Here is a 23,240-nt window from a genome sequence, read left to right on the forward strand (position 1 = left end):
AGTGGGGGGTTAATGGGGGGTGGGTTTAGTGGGTGGGAAGGGGGGCTAGTGGGCGGTTAATGGGGGGTGGGTTTAGTGGGTGGGAAGGGGGGCTAGTGGGGGGTGGGTTGCAGGCACGTGGCAGGGAAGCAGGGTCAACAGGGGGGCTGGCAGGAGGCAGCGCGGTCGGCGGCGGCTGGGGGCTTCACGGTGGCGGGGTGCGGCAGAGGCGGCGTGGGAGGTGAGGGAAACGGTGGCCGTCGGCGGGGCGGGCAGAGGGCTGGAGGCGGACAAGACGCGGCGCCAGGGTACATGGCGCAGGCACAGGGCGCTGTCGGGGAGGAGGGCGTTGTCCGGCCACAAGACGAGGGTGAAGGCGTCGTCAGCGAGAGGGAGCACACAGGCGTTCGGTGGCAGAGTCAGTGGGGTGGAGAGGGAAACGGCAGCCGTCGGCGGGGCGGGCAGAGGACGCAGCGCCGCTTCCACATGGCGAAGGCGACAGGGCGGCCACGGGGGAGGTGACGGGCCAGAGGGGCGGCCAGCAGCGACGAGGGGAAGAGGGAGGGGAAGGAGGGGAAGGAGAGGAGAGGAGCAGAGGAAGAGCAGGGGAGGAAGAAGGGAGGAGAAGAGTAGGGGAGGGAGAAGAAGAAAGAGGGGAGGAAGGAGGAGAGGAGGAGGAGGGAATGGAGGAGGAGGGGAGGGGAGGGAACACGCAGGGAAAGGAGAGGGAGATGTAGTTGGGGAAGGGAAGGGATTCGGGAGAGAGAAGGGTAAGGGTAGGGGGATAGGAAAGGGCATGGGGGGAAAGGGTGGGAGGGTATGGGCAGGGGCCCATGGGATGGGGGGGTGCCCGGGGAAGGGTAGGGGTAGGGTTGGGTAGGGGAGCCCATGGGTTAGGGCACCCAAGGGATGGGGCGCCCAAGGGATGGGGCGCCCATGGGAAAGAATGGGCGGGGGGCCCATGAGGGAAAGGCATACCCCCGTCCCGCGCGCGTGCGCGGAGCAGGGTAAAAAAAAATTTGTCGGGACGAGATCAAAATAGCACCGGGATAGTGGTACGGGGCACGTGGATGTGACCGGGGTGCGTTGAGGTGCGTGAAATTGAAAATGGGCGCGTTCACGCGCAGGACGAGGCATGCAAAGACACGTAAAAATAAAGAAAAATTAATAACTCCCAATCCGGACGTCAAAACGAAATATCGTAAAAACAAAAAGTGGGCAAGACGACAGGGGGAAAACAGGGAAAATAGACGACGGTGGTTCCAGGAAGGGTAAAGGGCGGTCACGTGCAAAAAACACAAAAAATGAACCAAAAAATGCAATTAAAATTTAATAGCGGGAAATCCGTGCATCGGAATGAGGTGCAGAAAAAAGGAAAACTGTGCAGAAAGATGTGCCCAACAATCCTATCACATAAAAACATAGTTCCGATTGAGATAAGACGCGTTCACATGGGAAAAACCCAAAAAACAGACCCGAAAATGGGATCGGAAATTAATATCGGACAAACTGTTTGCCGGAATGACATGCAGTAAGAAGGAAAAATGTCCGCAGGAAGGAGTGGCACAGGGTTATCATGTTAAAGCGCAGTTTCGGTGGAAGTAGGAGGGGTTCACATGTGAAAAACTCCAAAAATACTCCCGAAAACTTATTTAAAAATTAATAAGTAAAAATCTGAAAGTCAAAAGAGGGTGGAGGAAAAAGGAAAAAGGTGGGGGAAGACACAGGGGACACAGCTATCAAATCAAATTGGAATTCCGATGCAAACAGGACAGGTTCACATGGAAAAATGTCAAAAAGACGCATGAAAAAGTCGTAAAAAACTAGAAAATTAATAACGGACAAACCGTGTATCGGAATGATGCGGAGGAAAAAGGAAAAATGTCAGGGGAAAAGTGGTTGGCATGGCTATGATGTCAGAGCATGGTTCCCAAGCAAGAAAAGCGCGTTCACATGGAAAATCGGCTAAATTGTACAAAATGCTTCGAAAATTAATAACTTGAAAATCGTGCACCGGAATAGGGGTAGGTAAAAAGGAAAAATGGTCAGTTCAAAGGGAGGAACAGGGCTATAAGTTGGGATTGGGATTTCGGTGAACGTAGGGTGCATTCACATGGCAAGACCTCAAAATCAGGGAATGAAGGAAAACTGGAAGGGAACAGCTCCAAAGGTGGGTGGAACATAACCGGGTGGGTGGGAAGGGACCCCATGAGGGTAAAAGCAAGTCATGGCATACATGCATGAGCAGGGTAAGGCATATGCAAAGGGGTATGCAATATAGACGTGCAGGGACGCGTCCCCACACTTAAGACCTTAACGGATAGGGTTAACCGAGCAACAGGGACCTAGGACCACGCCACAGACCATCCACTAACGTCCCCACACATAAAACATGACCAGCACTGAGAAACAAAAGTTGTAGGGTTAGAAAAACTTGGCCCATTTTGTTGAGGATCAAAGTAAGGGTGAGTGTCGATGGCACGTCCAGTGTTGTAGTCGGCTTCTGGAGGTACCAAGGCATCTTCGCTGTACACGTCCGTCATGGAAGGGACCACGCAGCAGCACCCAGGGAGGTAGCTGATAGAAGGAATCGCAGGAAATTCATCGATGATGAGGGATACTACACTCAACTCGCAGTCACTCAAATGGAATGAAAGAATAGTCACTCGCCCCATAACTAATATCACTCGAGGAATAAGGAGTGAAACCCATATCTCGTACCCGATTGAGGAATCAACAAGGGGGAAATGGTGCAGAAAGAGTATGCCAGGGTGCACAGTTGATGGTGCATTAGTGCGTCCAACCCGTCTGGCATAAGTGCAAGGAGGAAGGCAAGGGAGCCTTACAGTGCAGTGTACAGAACAGGGTGATGTGTCTTGTGATGACGGGAAAAACCCATCCCATGGGTGCACAGGAAAACTGGAACATACCTGATTCCAAGTGTCGTAACGTCCCTCAATCTCACCTCTCGGTAATTGATTGAAGAAACTCCAGTCACACTCAGCCCACCCTCTGTCTCACGCTCTGTTGATAGATACAAGAGGACAGCCTTTTCCTGAAACCCATTGATGTAATCCTCACAGTCACTTGTGCAAAGGTTGTATGCCGTGTGCGCATTTGATGGTGCAACTGTGCATCCCGCCCTGTGCCAGCATACGGTGCAAGAAGGAAGGCCAGGGAGCCTTATGGTGCAGTGCACAGAAACAAATTGTGCTTTGTGCATTGAGAGGCCCATCCCGTGCGTGCAACACTTCATTCACACTTCTCACCTCTCATTTGATTTGAAGGGAAAAGACTGGTCTCTCGACCTACCCTCTGTCTCACTCTCTGTTGATAGATACAGAGGGCAACCCATACTCACTTCCCCATCCGGTTAGGATGAAAGCTCACATCACTCAATTGTTTGTCGATGAAGATCGCTTCGTCAGTTGTTGAAGAGGCGTACCCAGGGAGGTAGCTATCAAATCGAACGTTGTATTGGACAGGAACATGTCGTCTGCTAGAGGACAGGTAGTCACTTTGCAAAGAGACCCAGGACACAGCGTACCAAGAGAGGCAGCGTCGGAATTGGATCCTGGAAATATCAATTAATGAATCCACTTTCTGGACTGCTGGGTGTTACCACCTTTTCCACAGCCAGCTTCTCGCCCAAGGGTATTTACCACCTTTGCTTGGAACGAGGCATGCTATGACAGGGAATTGCTTCCTTTTCTCTCATAACAGATTTGTTTTTCTTTTCTTTTCTTCTTTTTTTTTTCTCTTTTTTTTTTCCCCCTATTCCCGAGGGTGTTTCCACCTTTTCTCGAAGAATAGGTCGGCATGACAGGGACCTAAGTCCTTTTCTCCCATGACCGATATGTATATTTTTCTTCTCTTTCTTTTCTTTTCTTTTTTTTCTTTCGAATTGAACAAGGGAATGGTAGAACTACCATTTGTCAGAACCAACCTCGCCACTGTCGCTGGTGGAAAATAGAGGATAAGAGATCAAGGCTGGAAGGGGGGTTTAAGGAGATAGAGGGTTGTGTCCACTTCATCAGGAGTGATTGAAGAACGACTATCAGAAGTAGCATCATAAGAAGTGCAATGCCGCGCCAATGAGGGAAAAGATCAAGTGACCGTAATTGTCAAGATCCCCAAGGAGGGAAGTACTTCTTCAGGCGATATCCATTGATCAGAAAGGGATCATCAGAGGCATCAACGGTCTGCACTTGGACAGAACCATTAGGGTTGACGGCAAGTACCTTATAGGGGCCCATCCACCGCTACTAGAGCTTTCAAGGAAACTTGCCAAATCGTGAATCATAGGCTAGGACCAAATCACCTTCTTTGAACTCCTTGTGCTTGATGAAGCTATCATGGTAAGCCTTACGTCAAGCTTGCGTGGCTTCCATGCACTGTAGAGCCATCCTACGAATTTCGTCCAAACATTCCAGGTGCAGGAGACGGCGTTGCAATGAATCATCGTCCCCCAAACGCTCTTTGATGGCCACTCTCAAAGAGGGTAGTTCCAATTCAACAGGAAAAACTGCTTCTGTACCATACACCAACTGGAAAGGTGTCTGTCCTGTTGCTGCTTTATGGGAGGTTCTGTATGCCCAGAGGGCCTCTGTAAGTCAATCATCCCAATCATGACGATGTGCGGCAATTGTTCTTGTCAGAATCGAGCAGAGGATGCGATTCGTGACTTCGACTTGGCCATTGGCTCTGGGGTAATAGGGAGTGGACTTGCGATGGCGGATCTTATACAACTCTGTCAACTCTTCCATGACTTTGTTGAGGAAATGAGTGCCTCTGTCACTTACCAGCTCTAAGGGACTGCCAAAACGGGTGATGATATTCTCGTACATGAATAGGGCCACGCTGTTACCATCGTCCCGCTTTAGGGCTTTAGCTTCACACCACTTTGTAACATAATCCGTACATACGAGGATGTATCGATTCTGTTTCCTTCTGGTAGGAGGATCGATCGGACCTACGAAGTCGATGCCCCACTTCTCAAATGGCTTCAAAGGAAGGATAGGTTGTATTGGCATGGCACTTGTCTTGGTGGGTTTCCCCATTCTTTGACAAGCATCACATCTTTTACAGTAATCATAGGAATCTTTGTGGATGGTAGGCCACCAATAACCTGCTAGCAGAGCCTTCCTGGCTGTAGCTTCTCCTGCAAAGTGACCTCCACATGGCTCGTCATGGCAAGCCTTCAGAACAATCCCAATCTCTTCTCCTGCAACACATCTTCTGAGCACTTCATCTTTGCCTTTCTTGTACAGTGCACCGCCTAGCAGGGTGTAGGGGGCTGATTCTAGCATGAGCTTCTTCCTTTCCCGACTAGAAATACCAGGAGGGTACTGTTGGGTTGCCAGCAGATTGGCAATGTCTGCATACCAGGGAGTTAAAATTTCTACCAAGAATAGGGAAGCATCAGGGAGGTCTGGATCATCCTGCTCCTCATCTGCAGTTTGTGGGATATGCGACAGATGATCAGCCAGAACATGGGAATGACCAGGCTTAGTAATCACCTCAAAGTCGAACTCCTGGAATAAAAGGAGCCATCTCATCATTCGTCCTTTCACATTTGCTTTGTTCATCAGGAAGGACAGGGCCTCATGATCCACATAAAATTTAAAGTGGGTGGATAGGAGGTAATGGCGAAACTTTTCCAGGGCAAACACCATTGTCAAGCACTCCAGCTCTGTCACTGTATAGTTCCGTTCCCTATCAGTGACTTTCCGGCTTGCGTAATAGATCGGTTGATCCAACTTCGAGGAGCCCTTCTGGCAAAGGACAACACCTAAGCCTTCAATTGATGCATCAGTGTGTACTTGGAACTCTTTCGTCCAATCAGGAGGTTGCAGAATGGGTGCCTCAATCAGACACTGCTTCAGAGTGTGGAAGGCTCTGTCACATTCTTCTATCCAAGTAAACTCTGCATCTTTCCTCAGAAGCTTGTGCAAGGAAGTTGCCTTTGTTGTGAAATGAGCTATGAACCTTCTGTAGTAACCCACATGGCCTAGGAATCCCCTCAACTGTTTAAGGTTGGTGGGTGCTGTCAGAGCTGCGATCTTTTCAATCTTTGCAGGGTCTGTTGATATCCCTTGTGCAGAGACAATATGGCCCAACAGGACTCCAGAAGAAACCCCAAAGATGCATTTGTCGGGGTTGAGGGAAATCCCATACTCCCGGCATCGGTCAAAGCATTGTTCCAGGTGTTCCCAATGTTCACGGATCAAACTATAGACACAAAAGTCATCTAGATATACCTCAATAAAGTCGTGCAGATGATTTTGAAATGCGGCCATCATGACTCGCTGGAAAGTAGCAGGGGCATTGCAGAGTCCAAACGACATCACTCGGTAAGCGTAGGTCCCCCATTCTGTGGTGAAGGTTGTTTTGGATTGGTCTTCTTCTGCGATTTGGACTTGGTTGTATCCGCTGAATCCATCCAGAAGGGAATAAAGCTCATGTCCTACCACTGCGTCCAACAGTTGGTCTGTGAAAGGGATAGGAAAGTGATCCTTCTTCGTCTTGGAATTAAGCTTTCAGAAATCCACACATATTCGCAATTTTCCATTCTTCTTGGGTACAACCACGATGGGTGAAACCCATTTACTATTTGCCACTGGAAAGATAAACTCGGCTTCCAGAAGCTTCAGCAGCTCCGCTTTCACCAATGTGGAATAATTCGAGTTCATTCGCCTCTGTCATTGCCGTACTGGCTTGGCATCAGGCTCCAAGTCAATATGATGTTGACATATTGTGGGATCAATCCCCTTTAGGTCTTTGTAGGACCACGCAAACACATCCAAATTTTCTTTCAACAAGTTGTACAAGGTTGACAATTCCTCTTCTGGGAGACTGCTACCCACCTTCAAGTGGCGTTCAGTGCCTTCTGCATCCACAAGGTTAACTTCCTTTCACCTTCCACTTCACGGATGAAAGTCCCACGGACTGCTTCTGGATACAGATCCGACTCCTTCAAGGGAGTGGTGTCCTCTTCTGATGTCCCACTATAACCAACTTCTTCTTTTAGTGGAGACTTAGGTTGCTCCTTGAGATGTTGAAATGGGATTAGAGCTATTTCAGGTTTGGTTTCAAAATTAATTACCTCTTGGCTTGAAGACTCCTCTTCTGAAGATATATCCAGGAATGTCACATAACAGGGACCTTCTGATGCCTGTTGGGTTAGTTGGACTGGTGCTTGTTGGCACGGTGCATCATCATCATCTTTCTTCGGCAAAGATGGGTTAGAACGGCATGAGCCATTGCTAAAAGACGGCTTGTTCTTCTTAATCCATTTCTTATAAAGATTTTGCATATGAGAAGATCCATTTACCAGACCAAATGGTACCATCACCATTCTGTCCCATAGCATGAGCTCGTCTACTTCTGATGCCTCTGGAACTTCTTCCTCAAATGTATCCTCTTCAGGTGGGATAGATTCTTCTGGCTCACTTTCATCACCTTCTTCGTCCATATCATATTCATCCTTTTCTGTCTCTGTCTCTGTCTCTGTCTCTGCTTCTGCTTCTGCTTCTGTAGAAGCTCTGTAACAGAAGAACAGATTCTCTGTTTCCTCTCCTGTTTCTGTCTCTGGCTCTGCTATGGCCATGTAACAGGGAGAGTAGTACATCCATGCTTCTATCTCACTGTCAGAAGTGATTTCAGAAGTCATTCCTGGTTCAGGCAGGAAGTATTCACCCATTGATAATGGCGTTGCATCTTTTGGAAGTCGGCTTACAGTATCCACTGTTAAGGAATGTGCCACTATTTTCTTAGGAAGGATCTGTTTGACAGCATCTTCATCTGCTGATGTTCCATCCGTAGCCTCATTAGGGGAGTTAGAAGATAATTCCAAGGAGGTGGATCCATGTCCTTTTTGAGAACCATACAGTTTCAGCACCACTTTGTTGGGTCCTCTACCCAAGGTCAAAGTTCCTTTGAACCAATCCGTCCTTGCTCGGGCTTCAAAAAGCCATGGTCTGCCCAGTAACAGAGGATAGGATGTACCATAAGAGTTTGGCTTCACCACCAGATAGGTTAGCCAATAATCTTTTCCAGCCACTGTAGTCTTCACATATGGGAGAATGCCCGAAGGCTTGATTCTACTCTGATCCGCCAGTCTGATGAGCCATTGGGTGGGTTGCACACCTTGTAAGCCTAGATCCTTCATTGTAACATCCGTCATAATGTTTACTGATGAATCTCCATCAATCAGTGCATTTGAAATAAAGCACCCTTCTATCCACACACCGGTCTCCGGAGTACCCGGATCTAGGAAAGCATTAGCCACATCCACTTCTTTTATAGGCTCTGAAGCCTTGTTGGACTTTGTTGCTATTGAGGGAGCAATCCTTAAACCACGTCTTCTTGTCAGTATACTTTTGAACCTTTTCCGGCAACTGGGAGACAACATCAATAATTGTCAGAATGTAAGATTTGGTCTAAAGGTATCTAGATCTCTAACCAGATCGTATTCCTTAATAGGATCCACGGGCTTCTCTAACCTGTTAGGGAATGGGGCAACACCCATTTTCATTTTCCCTCTTTCTTCCAACAGAGGAATTACAGGAACTTCTTTTGCCACTTGTGGCACTTCCTCCTCTTCTGTCTCCTGGACCTCTGGTCCTGTCTCTGTAACTCGCTGTGGAACTGTAGGGCTCTGTACGACACTGTTAGGCTCTGTTCTGTTCTGTTCTTCTGGTGGAAGATTGAACTTCACTGTTTTGGCTGGAGGGTTATTTTCTTTCTGGATAGGTGGTTCCTTCTGCTTTGCATGCGTGATGGCAGTAACTTCCAATTCCACCAAATTGGAGGTAGGCTCTTCGGCCTTGGCCGGACTATCAGTAGCACTGTTTTTCACTGGGACTGGGCTTGGACAGTCTTTTGCAGTGTGGCCTTCTCCTTTGCAGCAACTGCATAAGGGCTTGTAATCCACTGACCTTCTGGGATTTGGACAATTTGGTGAAATGTGTCCATTTTCTCCACATTTGTAACATTCCACTTCTGATCTCTGACCACCGCCAGACTGTCTTCCTCTGTAACTTTGAGAGGGAAATCTTCTGGGTCCAAAATTAGGACCAAACTCTCTAGGCTTGGGTCCAATATCTTGTGTTGTCATTTTGGATTCCAGCAAGTTAAATCTTGCATCTTCTTCCTTCCTTCTCCTATCATGCATCTCCTTCAGAGAGCAAATGTCCTCTGTATGGTTCTTTCGCAAACAGTAGGAACAGAAGGCTCCAGGGATGGTTGGTTTTCGTGTACATTCAGTGGCTAAATGGCCTGCTTGATGACACTTACCACACCAAGTGTTTGACCGCATCACATCTCTTCCTGCTCCTGCAACATTGGATATACTAGCAGTATTCACTTTCAACGTCTGTAGTTGCTCTGTAATCACATCCATCAACTCCTTTTTGATATTTGCAACTGAGTTAGATAAGTAATCCTTCAAGCTTTCTCCTCCTGAGGCACTAGCAGGAGGGTTTTGAGGAGTCTCTGTAATCACTGCATAAACTGGTTGGGCTGGTACAGAGGGGTCTCTGTTCTGGTTCTGATTCAGTGCTCCTGTTTGAACTGTTGGCTATTGGCTCCAGTTGGTAGGATTCCACTGTTGCTGCTGATTTGACATTGAGGAAATTGGTTGGGACCATTGTTGTTGTGGGTGAACCACCACTTGAGGCATGGATTGTGGCCACTGTGGATTTGGTGCACTGTACTGTGATACCGCGGGCATCTATTGGTAAGGGTAGGGGACAGTCCCAGGAACTGCATTGGGTGGATACATCATTCCTGGCATCAGAGGAGGTAGGACTCCTCTTCCTATATTCATCGCTAGTCTAGCTTCCACTTCATCGTACAGTCTTGCACCTTCTGTTGCAGCTTGCAGTGTGGCTGGTCTTTGCAGCTCCACAAACTTACGGACTTCTGGTTGTAATCCTCTGAGAAACACCCCCTTTTGAATGCCATCATCTAGATTATGATTAGTCCATCTCTTCAGGATGGATTCCATTCGTGAGACATAAGCTTCTACTCTTTCTCCAGAGGATTGACTTAGGTTCATAAATTCCTCTCGCATCCGCTCTTCAAAACCTTCACGCCTGAATTTAGTGAGGAAGGCCAACTTCAGGTCGTCCCATGTGCCAAAAGTTCTTGCTGCTTGTCTCTCATACCACTGAAACGCCACGCCCTTGAAAGTGGCGGGGAATATTGCTAACCAATGCTCAGGGGTTCTGGCATTATTAGCCACATATGCTACCATAAACTCTGCTACATGAAGATCGGGGTCTTCATTGTACTCTCCCTTAAAAACTGGCAATGGGACTACATTCGCTGGCCTGTCATCAATATTTCCAGGATGGATTTGGCTTGGAAGTGGACCTCCAGCAGGAGGAAGGGCTTGATGTGCCATTGGGACTTCTGTAAAGAGTTCCACAAGGGCGTCAAAGGCGGCTTCTGCTGCGAGCTCGCTCTCGGTTCTGATTTTTGCTTTCTCTCTTCTCACGTACCTCTAGACTCGTTCTAACGCTTGCCTCTTTATTGCGTCATTCATCAGGGGGTTGGCTCCACTAGGTTGTTAGTGCTCCACAGAGGGTTAACAGAAGGCTTCAGTCTTTGGAGGATTCTCTTGCCAACATTTCTTCTACTTCTTTCTTTTCAATGTCCCTGAATTCTGCTTTCATGCCACTGCACAGATGAAAGTATTCGGTTCTGAAGGTGTCAAAATGCATACGTCTGAGCATTGTAGTGGTGCCATCATCATAGTAATGCCAACTTCTGATGGTTTCAACAGTGTATGTTGTGAAAAACACTCTGTCTACCAACTTCCAGTGGGTTGCTAATTGAACAAACAGAAGATTATCAGTACACCAAGCATCCCATGTATCTTGCTGTTGAGCGTCCACGAACAAATTCCAACTCTTTTCCTTCTTGTCCCTGTGAACCTCTACAGACCAAGACTCGTGAAGCTTCTTCACAATCTCCCACTTGATGTTGTCTGGAAACTTTTTAATGAATGCCAAATCTTCCATGGATGGTCATTCTCTCTGTTTCTGCTCTTCAGTTTGTTCCCAAACAGTTTGCCACCCAGATGCAAGTTTCTGCTGCTTCAATAGGAAGAGGAAACTGTCCACCACATAGAGCATGCATCATGATGGTGATGTGTTTCTGCCATTGTGGGATGAAATTCTTGTGGAAAGTGGCTTTGATTATGAGGAATTCCAACTCTTCAGTGGAAGAAGGAACTTTACAAACATCCATTGAATTCTTCTCTTCTTGGCAATGCCATTTCCTTCATTTTCAGCCTCTTCTGGTGCTTGTTGATGACAAGTTTCCCCGGCTGCGCACCAAAAACATGGAGCCCCAAGAGGAACACCAAGGAAAAAGGAATTCTCTTGCAAGAAAATCTATCTTGTAACATCAACAAGCTTGTTTATCATGTTTCATATGATCACAATGAAGAAAAGAACACCAGGCACAACAAATCTTCATGCAGCATTATGTAGATCTCCCACGGATTTGATAGAATCAACCATATTCTTCAACATCTTCACAAAATCCATCAATAGAACAAAGAAAGCAAAGGAATACACCATCTTTGAATGGAAATACATCACATAGTATTCATCTTCAATATCTTCATAGTCTGCTCTCTCAATCTCTCATATACAATCACTCTGTTTGAGTAAAATTGGCTATCTCTGACTCTCTCTCTCTCTCTTCATCAATAATACATCATATCCTCACTACAATCTCTCAAAAATCACTCTCAATAATCCTTCCTAGGTTGTGGATACCCATCCCAAGAGGTATGTCTGATATGAAAAGTCACCAAAACCACTACAGTGTCCTTTCATAGCTCACTACTATCACTTCACTCTAGTTTTCACTTGAGTCTTTAGCAGCTACTTCTTCCACTTCCTCCAGCTCTTTTGCACTTGTATTCACCTCTTTCCAAGGCTAGAAAACTTTCCCAAGCTACACTCTCATCCACCAGAACACATACAGAAGCATACAGAACAGTCACAGAACAGTACCAGAACAGCTACAGTATAGAACAGAACAGAAACAGAAGCTCTACAGAAGACCTACAGAAGGTTATCAAAACCACATAACTCACGTTCAAACCATTCCAAACTCTCACAAACCATTCAATAAACTTTCACAAGATCTCAATCTTCATTAATCAATACTCCATCCCTCCTTACAGAAGACAATCAGAACAAAACAGACCAAAACAGAGCAAAACAGAAGGTATACAGAACCTATTAGAACCTATCAGAACATCATAGAACCACCAACAAACATCATGAACTTCCAAAACACAATCAATATCATCCAAAACACTCTCAAACCACTTCCAAACTAATCAATCATCTCATAAAATCAACCATTCAGCTCTCAAAAACAACAAAAATTAGCCAAAAAACAAGTCATTTCAACACTCAACACAGTGGCCATGTGAGAGTCATAATGACCATCGACGTGCTAAGTGTAGACATGTGGACCCATCTAACCAGGCGGTCCATCATTAATGTCCGTATATGTTGAGCTTGTGATCTCAACACCCATAGGATAGTGTTATGCTATGATGTAAGACATGGGCCCTAAGAAAATCAATATTTTGGCTCTCTATTCTTGACTTTGTTGAGAAGCCATGTGACTAATTGGGTCCACCCATCCATGTGACATTCCCATCAGGGGGAATCATCCACTTGCTTCCCATGCACACACCTAAAGGTATATTTAGTTATCTAATACCCTACTATAGTGAAGTGAGACATTCAAAATCAACTTCCTTAATTGATGTATTAAACATAGATTGGTTCATATGATTTAGGGCACTAACATGAAAACAAGTAAATACATTCCTTTTTATGTATCTTTTTATTATAAATAGTATATAATATATTATTTTAGATCATCAATCACCCATAATCATATCATTTTCATAAATTAGGCACAAAAATTGAGCGCTGAAATTGCCCAAAAGAATCGAACATCTACCAAACATATCTTGTAACTAGCCAGGGATCTGTTAGACATCTTCTTGAGCTCACAAGGCACTCATTAACTTGTTGGACTTTACAAAAGTCTCGTTAGAGATCCACTAGTTATCATGATTCTCGGGGAACCTATAACCCATTATGGAAAGGCCTCTTTTCTATGATGCTAGTCTAAGTAAGCAAAATAAACTTGGTGGAAAAACTTGCTGGTGTGCTTTTGGATGTTCAAATTTGCTTCTTATACTATCTAGATGGACCAAACCATCAATAATTGCTTTGGAAACTAGAATCACAACAACCAACATTCAATTTAAAGCATCCTTTTGAAGGATTTTAGCATAAACAAGTAGTCATTTCCAAATAGTTCTTGCACTAGTTGCATTTTTACTAATAACAAACAAGTAAGAACTTCAATAATTTTAGATTACAACATAAGGAATTTGGCTCTTCCTTTTCTCCAATCACCACTATGAAGGATGCCATCATGAGGAAGGCCCACAATTATAAAGTCTTAGGCCCCACTACACCACCTTCCCCTTCTTAAAATTTTGCCTCTCAACAAGTGTCACCTACCCTAGGTGATCATGTATCAATGTAAATATGGGATTCTTCATACAACTAGAAAATTCATGTCCAATGTATACATAATTCTCAACAACAATAACACTCTTGTTTCCAAGATTAGCCATAGGAATAGACAGTGCATGCTCCTGGTAGAATTAAAAAGTTTTACTCTTTCTAAGAAATTTTCTCCCTAATGTAGTCACTGTATCCTCCTCCATATCCATACTCACTTTAAATTTTCTTCATCATTTAATGTCTCTTTTCCTTTACCTTTTTTTATATTTATTTATTTAACACAACAATTCACATTTATCTTTTACTACACGCTTAAAAATGTGAGTGGGCCATTAATACTTACGTTGACCACATGCATATCATCTCCTCCTTAATCCATCTTCATTTGCTTGTATATATCCCTCTACCTCTCAAGTTTGTGTCTAGGCTCTAGATAAATTAACCAAGGGTAATGCTACAACTCGCATTTTGACAATGTGTGCATTAGGGGAGGGTACATACAAACCCCCTCATTATTATCCAACACAATTGACTGCTTGGCTCCTATAAGCATATCATCCAAGTATCCTTGCCCCTTCACAAAGTTAACAGAATTTACTCCTATGCATATCATCCAAGTAACCTTGCCCCTTCACAAAGTCAAAAGTATCTGCATCCATGTTTCCAATCAAAACATTGTAAGAGGCTTACTATTGTAGACCTCTGAGGCTTTAGCAAGAAGAAAATTGCATCACTTGTAGACAAGCTGCTACATTGGAATTTGAATCAAGTCTAATTTTCTTAATATTTTAATGTCTTCTCCCCTCACCCCCTTGAAACGACTCTAATCTCCAAGGGGAACAAGAACCTCCTATGATGTATCTTTATATTTCCAAAATAATCATCGATAGATGAACTGTTAGGAAGTGTCAATCCACCTGCCACATTAATGAAATCTACAATAACGTCTCTAGCCTTGACAAGTATCTATTGTAGTACGCCATCTCAACAAAGCCAACTTACACACAAGAAAAGAAATATATTTAGTATATAGCAAAACAATAGCTAGCATGGTCCAAAATGAAAAATCAAACATTAAAAGACATACACTGAACTATGAACCATGGTACTCACTCTTTGAATGTATGATCACCCCATGGAAGCTCAACCAACTTTTTTGTGGCCTTTGTTGCCTCAATTAGTAGAAGCCAAGTTAACTTTATACCAATGGGCAAAATATTCAAAGCTATCAAAGTTAATTTTTCTAGCGTGGTGTACTAGGACCCAACTTTTATGCAAACACATGTCCATGCCACATATCTCCATATTTTCAATCTTGAATATTAAGGATTTATAAAAAGAAAGAACTTAGTCAAAAAGAAAATCCTCATAGCCAATTCTTGTGTACATTGTATGAAGGCTCATATACTTTTCTAATCACCATATCATATGGCAAGTTCTCCTAATTCATTCTCCTTCAATTCTTCCAATTGCTCCATACATATATTTGCCCGTGATTGCTTGAGCTTATGGCTAAGAGCTTAAGTGATCTCAACTTGAAATTGTATTATGGCCACTTATGAGTCATGTGACAATATCGACTGGCAAAGAATACTTGAATTTCTAATTCAACCATTAGAACACCAACACATGCAAACCTAGAAAATCAAACAAACTATCATTTAGCAAACCAACATATACATTATACATAAGCTTTCCCAAGTAGTATCAAGTAAGTGGATATCAATGTTCATATCCTTTTCTACACTTTTTTCTAATTTGAACAATGAGATTTGTTGAGATATTTGCAATGACACCTACTTCAGTCTGTTTGTAAGGAGCTATGTGGGCTCAGGGCTAGAATCCCATATGCACAGTAGGAGAAGTGCTACCATTCAATTTCCTATAAAGCATTGTACTTGCACTCTTTTTCAATGTAATGAAAGTACTCTTTTCTTTCCAGTAAAGTTTCATTGTCACTGTCCACACACAATATTGTATTTATGAGTCCAAGTCCCAATCTTGGAACCTAATTCACTTGTGTGACAATTATACTTGTCAGTGTCAATGTCTTCATGAGTTCATTCTTCCTATTTCAACCTCCATAGCTTCTATCATAGCCATGTCCTAGATCCAAGTTTTCACATGGTATCAGAGTCCAATCGGGCATGGCCTAGTTTCCTTTTTGCTCTTCTACCTTCTTTTTATCTTTTCCCAGCTCAAGTTAAGTTCATGATCTCATCTTGAGCTCCAATTCTACTTCCATCTCACTTTGACCTTCATTGCAGCCATAGCTTGCAGGACCTTGCCTCCTTGGAGCTTTCATACCTCTCTTTACAGGCCATATCATTAGGAGCTCTCTTCTAGGCATTTTTTCATCTGCTGAAGGCACTTCTCTGTATCACCTCAGAACTTGACATTGCCCTATCTACTACTCAGCATTGTCACTTTTTCAGGCTCTGTCCTGTGTGGCCTCCATAGCCACAGGCAGTACCTAGTCACCTTGGAGGCCCTAGATCTCACACTACAAGCCTTTATTCATCATGATTTCTTCTAGGGGAATCCTCTCTAACTTCAGGAATATCTTCTTGGCACATCACATCTCGACATTGGTGCCGCTTTAGCCTGGCATTGCACAAAAACGAGATTGCTGTCAAAAAAATGGTGCAATCCGATTATGCACTTCCTGCACTCTCCACACGACGCGATGCTGGTAGCCATGATAGGGCTTTGGTAGCCTATCACCTAAGCTTCCTGGCCATATAAAAAGATATTCAAATAATTCAATCTACAATGCACACAAAAGAGAAAATCGGGCCTGGGTCAAAAACCCTAATCCGGACTCCATAGCCAAAGCTCCAAACTTCATCCTTTTTCTCGAGCTCACTAAAGCCCTTGCCACTCAAGTCTACTGCCTAACCAAAACAACAAATCAGTAAGGAGGGGAGATCTTGTAGACTTGAAAGATTTGGAGCAAGCAACAAGACATTTAAGCTCAACATCAAGTTGAAGCATAGTAACCATAGTGTTTTCACACTAACATTGTTTGTGTCTTTTGACACATTAAATTTCAACTCCATTTCTGAAAAGTTTCAAAGTTTCAAGATCGATTCTCAATGGAAATTATGAAGACTTAGGTTTGAAAGATCTTGAAGGATTTTGAAGGTTTGAAGATTCAAGGAAGAAGCTACAAATATAGTGTTCATTGACACTCACCTAGTGTTTCTTGGCACTTGTGCTCAACTCTTCTGCTACTGAAATTTGAGAATTTTAGTGCTGATTTGTTGTTGCTCTAGCCATCTAACATGGGAAGAGACTATCCAACTACTTGCTTCAAAGGAGTTGGGTTTCACACCTGGCAGACCCGCATCAAATCATCTTGATAAAGAAGGGCCTCTAGGCCATTACTACTAGAAAAGAAAAGAAGTCTCGTGATGCGGATCTTATAGCCACTTGGCAAAAGAATGATGATAAGGCTCAAGCCATTATCAAAATAGATCTAGACGACAGCTATATCCACCATGTGGATAAGTGTGATATTTCATAGGACACATGGAAGAGACTTGACACCTTGTTTGGTGCATAATCTAAATCATCAAAGTATGGTCTCTTGATTGAATTTTTTAGGCTTGAAATGAAGTCCAGCACATCACTTGCCACACATCTAAATTACATGGAAGGACTTTTAACCCAACTTGTAGGAATAAACATTAAAATGGAAGAAGATGTTTGCATTGGTGTTCTACTTAAAAGTTTGCCTTTTGAATATAATAATGTATCAACAACTCTAATCAATATGCCAAACCCTAGGCTTGTTGATATCTAGGTATCACTGTTAGAGGAGGAAAAGAAGCTAAAAACTAAGGAAAAACCAAGCACCTCTAGAGATGAACATGCATTATATGTTGGCAACAGGTACAAAGGCAAGAAGGATGAGCTTTTCAATGACTTTTGCAAAAGGACCGAACACACCGAGAAGTTCTACCACGCCAGAAGGAGGTCCCAAAAGGCCTATATAGTTGTAATTAAAAAAGAAGAAGAAAATGGAGCAAAAGAAGAAGAAGAAGAAGAAGAAGACCACCAAGAGAAGGAAAAACCTCTTCAGTCCTTCTATTTGGATAGACTTTTTTAGCCTTGTATTTCCTAGCCCTAATGCTTCAGACATAAACTTGTAAACTCCCCATGTAGCCTTGTACTGCAGCCTCTATAGACTTTGTGGGGCCCTTGCTACAACCTCTAGATGTCCATCATGTTTGTGGTACCCACACTTAGCCTTTCTACGACAGCCTCTAGAGTTTTGCCATGTTTATGGTGTGCCCACACTTTGCAGGAGTTGCTCTCACTAAAGCCTCTACACACTTTGTACTTCTGGTTGTGATTGATGAGGGGTGTTGAGATATTTGCAATCATACCTACTTCAATCTCTTTGTAAGGAGGTGTGTGGGCTCAATGCTAGAATCCCATATGCACAATCGGAGAAGTGCTACCATTCAATTTCCTATAAAGCATTTGTACTTGCACTCTTTTTCAATGTAATGAAAGTAATATTTTCTTTCCAGTAAAGTGTCCTTGTCGCTGTCCACACACAAGATTGTGTTTATGAGTCTAAGTCTCAATCTTGGAACATAATTCACTTGTATGACAATTTCACTTTTCAGTGTCAATGTCTTCATGAGTTCATTCGTCCTATTTCAACCTCCATAGCTTCTATCATAGCCATGTCCTAGATCCAAGTTTTCACAACATTTTGATTCTTATCTTGTATCTCATTTATATAATCTTCATGGTTGGCATAATAAATGTTAGCCACCTTTATTAACTCATCACAAAGGTTGAGATATACTAAAAAAAAGATAAATTGAGCATTTGTATTTAAATTGCATGAAACATTTTACTCATGTATTCATTGTTGAGATCAATTAAAAAGAATATTAAAAAACTATAAAGCTTATTGATTAAGTGTTTGGGGGTTGTGACTGGGTGGGTTGGGGCAAGGGGGGGGAGGGCTCACTCATAAATATGTATATGTATCACATGGATTCTACATAAGGGGTTTCGCAAATACTATTTTTGCACATTTTTTACATGTAGAAGGGTATTATACAAAGGGATTATTTACAAATTGAATAAAAAAAGGGTTGTGTTTCATGAAGGGAAAATTGATAGGTAAGTATATTTATAAATATTCCTTGAATGCTTATGATATAGATGACATATATAGACAAACTTTCGAGTTGATTCACACATTGGATCATGGAGAGGTGCGATCTTACTGACCCTTCTAGAATCAATGACAATGCAAAGAAACCTATAACACTTGGACCTTATTAAGGCAAAGCTTTCCTCTATCGTAATAGTTGACCAAGTCATCGTACTATGATTTCTGTCCCAAATGTAGAAAGTTGATAAGAACTGAAACTCGTCTATACTCCCCTAATCTAACTCTCAAAGTCATCATTTACCTCTTGTTGAAATGCATGGATCTAGAGCATGGCTATGGCGGATGGAACACAAAGACAATGTTCATGTTGACATAGATTAGATAGACCAACTGTTACTCAAGTGAATTAGGTTCCAAGACGGAAGCTTGGACTCATCAACACAATCTTGAGTATGACATTGAATATGATTGTAAGGATAAAGTATAGTTGTATTCCATCATTGAATGATAAGAAGGTACATCACTTTATAGGCTCATGATGGTTCCCTTTTTCTCCACTGTGCTTATGGGATTCAAACATCCTATATTTCAGGCATCCTCTCGAGTTGAGTCTTGCCCTATTTCTTCATACAAAGAGGTTGTCACATGGGTGTGATTGCATAAATCTCAACACCCCTCCTCAATCACAACCATGAAAAACCCACTAAGTGTACAGAGGTTATCATGAGTAGAACCTTGCTAAGTGTGGGTATGCCACAAACATTGTAAACACTAGAGGTTGTCACAAAAAAATGTAAGAAGCTGAGAATAAGGAATTAGTGTAAGAAATTTTGATAATATGCCATGTCACACTGACATTGGTATATAAGGAGATAAGTTGTAATTTTTCATATCTTTTGACATATCAATACAATTACAATCTTTCTCTCCCTTCTTGCTCCAAGCTTCCATGGCTTCTACATCTTTCCTGTATTTCTCTCTCCAATTCTAGTCTTTCTCTCTCCTCGTCACTCTATTTCTCTCTCTTCCTGCAGTCTTTCTCTCTCCTCTGCAGCCTTTCTCTCTCCTCTTTCTCTCTCCCTAGTTCTCTCTCTGACAAAAAAGCTAAATGTGGATACCAAAAAACATGGCTAACATCTAGGGGCTATTACAAGGCCTCACTAAGTGTGTAGGGGCTATTATGAATAGGCTTACATGAGGAGTTTTACAAGGCATATGTCAGGAGCATTAATGGAAAGTACATATAATAAATTTTTTTAGTGAAAAGTAGAGTCAAGGACTGACAGGCCCTTGTGGTTTTCTTCATTAGATATGTCATGGTAAGTATAATAGATCTTCTTTTCTTTGTCTTCTTCTTTGATTTAGTCCATTTTGCTTTCTTTGATGCTCTTTTTGTCTTCATGGTCTTCTTTTTCTTGGTCTTCTTCTTTATGATCTGTCTGGTCTTCTTCTTCATTATGGTCTTTCTGGTCTTCTTCTTTCTTGACTTTGCTTACATTAGTCTTCATGTCCATGTCCCCCTCAAGCAAAGAGGTCACAATCTTTGGTTTTTGTATAATGGCTAGAGTGTCTTCAAAGTTTTCAAATAATTTCATCAATTGCACTTTAAAACAAGTAAATTCATCCATCCCTGCAAATGGAATAAACAAGTCTTCTATGTAGTTGAAATGAGCAGCAAGAGTAATGCTACTCTTCATGATGAGAAACATCCACTTAAAGATCTTCATGTTTGGAATTATTATGACCAAGAATCAACTTCAAATCTATGAATAATTAGTGACCAAATTGATCTTCAATGTGTCAAAAGACACAAGTGAAGGTAGTATGAAAAACACACTATGTAATATCAAGAGATACTATTCTTGATGAGTCTTGTTGATGCTGATCTTCTTGTTGAATCTTTTTTATGATAATGGCTTTACTAGGAATAGAATGCTGTAGCAGTTTTGGAGTGGCAGTGACTTGGTTGAGCTAGGAAAGTGAGAGTATGCAGAGTTTAATGAGCTTTGAAGGTCAATGACTATGGTGGATTAGGGTTGTAGGAACAGGGCGACTGGTTTTTTTTCTAATTGTAGCAGCTATAGTGAAGAATTAGGGATGAAATTTTGGTAGGAGAAAGCTCATGTGGTGGGCTTCAAATTCCCTATAGGCAGAAGGAAGATCACAGCATGCAAGTGCAGATCCAACTGTATGACAGCACACATGAGCAAACATGATAGCGAGTTCCAATTTCTGCAATGATGGAGCTGTAGACCACTAATGTCTAGGTTTAAAGTTCCAGTAGGAAGTGCCCTGAGCTAAGGAAGATATCTCTAGAAGGAATCACTGAAAGATATGGCTTGGTTTGAGAGATATGAAAGCTCCAAGTAGGGTAGACGGGGTGGATATGGTTGCAAAGAAAGGTCAAGTGAAGATAGAGGTGGAGGACGAGACCTTTACCTAGACTTGAGCTAGACTTGAGCTAAGCAATGATGAAGAGGATCTGGAAGAGTAGAGAAGGAAGCTAAGATGAGCTAGGCCATGCCCGATTGGGTTCTGATACCATGATGAAATGCATGGATCTAGAACATGGCTATGGTATATGGAACAAAAAGACAATGTTCATGTTGACATGGATTAGATAGACCAACTGTTACTCAAGTGAATTAGGTTCCGAGATGGAAGCTTGGACTCATAAACACAATCTTGAGTATGACACTGACTATGAGTGAAAGGACAAAGTACAGTTGTATTCCATCATTGAATGATAAGAAGGTACATCACTTTATAGGCTCATGATGGTTCCCTTTTTCTCCACTGTGCTTATGGGATTCAGACATCCTATATTTTAGGCATCCTCTCTAGTTGAGTCTTTCCCTATTGCTCCATACAAAGAGGCTGTCACATGGGTGTGATTGCATAAATCTCAACACCTCTCACAATATGGAATCCCATCTTTCTTTAATATTACAATTTCAATCGTCACTTGCATGTACATACCAACAAATGAATGCACCCTTCTTAAGCACATAGCCCTCCTTCAGAAAAGCTAATTTTCAAGCATGCAATTCATCCTTAGATAACTCACAAATTAAAGAAATGAGCAAGGATATTATTCCAACAGAGAAATGTTAATGCAAACCTCAAAGTTATCTAAACATGAGCATATGATATCAATCTACAAAGTGATATGGTGGGGCAATGAAGATAGCTCAATATTTAAATCTTCTTCATAATGTCTCCACCTTCATCCACTTACAACTTTGCATTACTATTCTCAACATTGAAGGATCCAATCTCAAGCTAAAACACATAAGTTACTATTTGCATATTTGCTTCTAGTGGAGCACTATCATTGTCTTAAGCCTCCTCTTGAGCCCCATATGCAATATGGTGACTCTCAACTTCATGTATTTGATTATGCATATCACTATGCCTGCACCATACTTACTTGGCCAATTATATTATTAAATAAATCTAATTTCCTTCCCTCTCTGCTAAATTGTGTTTATTTTACCTTTTTAGATGGTTTTTCTCACAATAAAACTATTTTGGTTGTTGTAAGGAAAGCTATGAACCATAAAACAATAGATAACATTTTTCACCTAAGATGAGGTTGGGCCCCCTCTCTTCATTAACATCTAGCTAATTATATATTAGCAATGCAAAGTACTTGTAGGAAGAACAAGCACAAAACAACACATCAATTTTTCAACATCAAAAGTATGTCATAATAGATTGAGAAAATTATTACATGTATTCTCTCTCTATCTCTCTCCCCCACTCTCTCTTCCCCTCCCATATTTACTCTCTCTTTCTTTCTCTCATCTTTCCCCCACTTTATATATATATATCTCTCTCTCTGTCTCTCTAGCACCTTGAAGGAAAACGCTTTGCTAACCGAGACCAACTTGCTTTAGGAGGGACCCATTGGAGATCTCACCCTCCCCCTTCCCTCTTTGGATTAGCTTTAGTTGTCTAATTACCTACCATGCTTATGTTTCAATACATAAAGGCAACTTCCTTAATTAACCTTTTAGCTCACTTAGTTCTTTCATGTAATTTATATCACAATACTCAAATAGGATAAAATAGTCCTTTGTCAATAAGTTCCAAACCATTTCTTTATTCATTTTCTTGTTATAGTTCCTTCTCCCTCCATACAAGAGTATTACAATTTTTCCTTTCCACCCATATAGAAAATAACAACTTAACTTTTATCAAGGCTTTCTAGGAATACTATCCTAGGTCACATAAGGGGTTTAAAGTGCATAAGGAATTTGCTAGCCATAACTCATCTAGCACCCTTACCACCACCTACCTAACATCCTCTTATAGAGCAAGCACTCACGATTGGGACCAATCCAAGCTCTCCAAAGGGATAAAATTAACTCCCTTGGTGTAGGGTTCTGCAAGTAGCCTTAAGGGAGGTCTACTGGTGCAATCCTTCCTTTTAATCTTTTAAGAATACACACATCCAAGACAAGTAGTGTATCATCGTCAACTAGAAAAACATTCCTTTTCTATAATATCAACCAAACAATCACTTTGAATATTCCATA

The sequence above is a fragment of the Lygodium microphyllum genome, unplaced genomic scaffold (assembly GCF_053477565.2).
Source record: "Lygodium microphyllum isolate KBCC unplaced genomic scaffold, Lygodium_microphyllum_v1.1.10 scaffold_34, whole genome shotgun sequence".
Lineage (NCBI taxonomy): Eukaryota > Viridiplantae > Streptophyta > Polypodiopsida > Schizaeales > Lygodiaceae > Lygodium > Lygodium microphyllum.